We start from the raw sequence: 2,628 nt of genomic DNA on the forward strand, positions 1-2,628 counted from the left end.
AAAAAAAAAAAAAGTAATAATAATAGAAATTTAAAGTAGGAGTAAGGTAATTCACAAATTAAAGCAAAAGAACAAGTTGATAATAGAACTTAAAATAATTTTAAAAAATTGCAAAGTTCAAAAATAAATAGGCTTGATGGTATAAACCTATAACCCAGTACTTGGGAGGAGGAAGCAGGAAGATCAGTATCAAGGACATCTGGATGGCTCGGAGATGGATCCTGTACTGCTCTTGCAGAGGTTTGCAGTCCCATTCCCAGCACCCAGATACGGCAGCTCACAACTGCCCATAACTCCAGTTCTGAAGGAAGCCAACACTTTTGGCTTCTGTGGCACCTGCATTCATGTGCACACAACACATGCACACATACAAATCTTTAAAAAGTAAGAGGGTGGATAGTTGGTTTAATGGTTAAAAGCATTTCTGCTCTCCCAGAGGACCCAGGTTTAATCCAGCACCCATATAGAGGCTCAAAATTGTCTATAACTTCAGTTCCAGGAGGCCTCCATGGACAGTAGGCACACACGTGATACACAGACATACATTCAGCAAAGCATACATATGAATTTTTTATGAAATAGATTTTAAAATACAGGATACAGAATTATAACTTTGTTTATTTTTGCTGTCCTTGAATAGACATGTCTCAATGGTGTCATTAACAATAGTAACAGCATCATCCTCAGAAACATGGATGCTTTGCACAATTGAACATAGTTCTTATTGTTAAAACACATGAAATTTTCTATGTTGTTTCTGGTATGCAATTTCTATTTTTACATGCGTTGCAAAAAATTTACTTTGGGGAAAAGAGAAAACTAGGTATTTTTTTTTCAAATATTAGTCCCCATATTGAGACTTGAATTTCTCCTCTTTTATGAGTATCACAAGCACAAAACTATAGAACAACATGGTTTTCTGTTTTATTTTGCTTTGAGACACAGTCTTGCCATATAGCCCATGTAGAGTTCAAGAACTCCATGTCTCTCTGGTGGTCTTGAGTTCCTGATTACCTAGCAGAATATAAATCACTACTATCAGAGAATTACAAGGAAACAGAACAGGCCTGGAGCAGAATATTGTAGAGTATGTAGAACAGACTAGAGATCTGGGTAGGAACACTAAGAGTAAAAGATGATGAAGATGAGGTGCTGACTTTAAATCTTTGTTCCTGTAGCTAAGTTTAAGCATACAGGAAATCAGGGTCTGTTTTGCTGTTGGGGGTTGTTTATTTGTTTTTAAGACAGTATATCAATACATAGCCCTAGATGGCCTATACCTCCTATGTAGACTAGGCCTAGCTCAAACTCGCAGAGATCCTACCTTGCACATCATCAGGGTCTATCTTAAGAGGACCAATAGCAGATTTATTAGCATAAAGTTGCCATGGGCAAACAGATGATGATAAAGGATGCTGATAAAGGTGCTATGGTTTGAAATGAGATGTCTCCCCAAAACTCATGTACTCATTGTATTGCTCTTCAATACAATGTTCAGAGGTTAAGTGATGTGGGAAGTCCTATATATGTGTTGCTTTTATTGGTTAATGAATAAAGAAGTTTCTTGGGCCTATGACAGGGCAGACTAGAGCTAGAGGGGGCAACTAACTGAATACTGGAAGAAAGTAGGTGGAGTCAAGGAGATGCCATGTAGCCATCTAAGGAGACAGACGCCTTGGAACTTTACCAGTAAACCATGAGCCTCATGGTAAAATATAAAATAATGAAAATGGGTCAATTTAAGATATAAGATCTAGCTAGCTAGCAATACGCTTAAGTGATTGGTCAAGCAGTGTCGTAATTAATATAGTTTCTGTGTGATTATTTTGGGCCTGGGTGGCTGGGAAGCAAACAAGCAGTCTCTGCCTACAGTAAAGGCTTTGGGAAAGTGACTGAACCAGTGCTTTGGTGGGCTCATTCTTGGATGGCATTATTGGGAGTGATGAACCTAGTATGGGGTATTGGCTGGAGTAAGTCACTGGGGGTGCCCTTGAAATGATATTTTGACCCTCTACTCCTCTCTTTGTCCCACCTGTCCTGTGTATCTTCATCCTTATCACAGGCCCACAGCAAGGAAGCCAGCCAGCCATGAACTGACACTTCCAAAATGAGAGCCTAAATAAATCCACCTCCCTTAAAGTGTTTCCAAATATTTTTTTAATGTGACAAAAAGTGACTGACTCAGAAATATCTGAGGAATTTACTCAGTACAATAAAAGTTTTCCATACCAGTCATGCAAATTATACCTTTCTGTGACCAGAACGGCAAAAATCCAGACAATAGCTGTTTTCTCAAAGTGAACCACCAGAAAGACAAGAAGGAAGCTGGGGGTAGTGGCACCCATCCAACTTTTCTGAATAATTAGGCCAGATATGGCAATGCATGCCTCCAGTCACAGCACTCACAAGGCAGAGACAGGCAGATCTCTGTGAAGTTGAGGTCAGTTGGGGTTACATAATAAAACTGTCTAAAAAAAAAAGAATGTAGAATAAGGACCATTTTTTAAATATAACAGGTATGAAATAACTATAGTAACCACCTCTAAAGAACTTCATTACAAAGGTCCTTTCATTTCTATTCCATGGTTTTTTTTTTGTTTTTTTTTTGTTTGTTTTTTTTTTTTTTTT

Source organism: Microtus ochrogaster, unplaced genomic scaffold (genome assembly GCF_000317375.1).
Source record: "Microtus ochrogaster isolate Prairie Vole_2 unplaced genomic scaffold, MicOch1.0 UNK18, whole genome shotgun sequence".
Lineage (NCBI taxonomy): Eukaryota > Metazoa > Chordata > Mammalia > Rodentia > Cricetidae > Microtus > Microtus ochrogaster.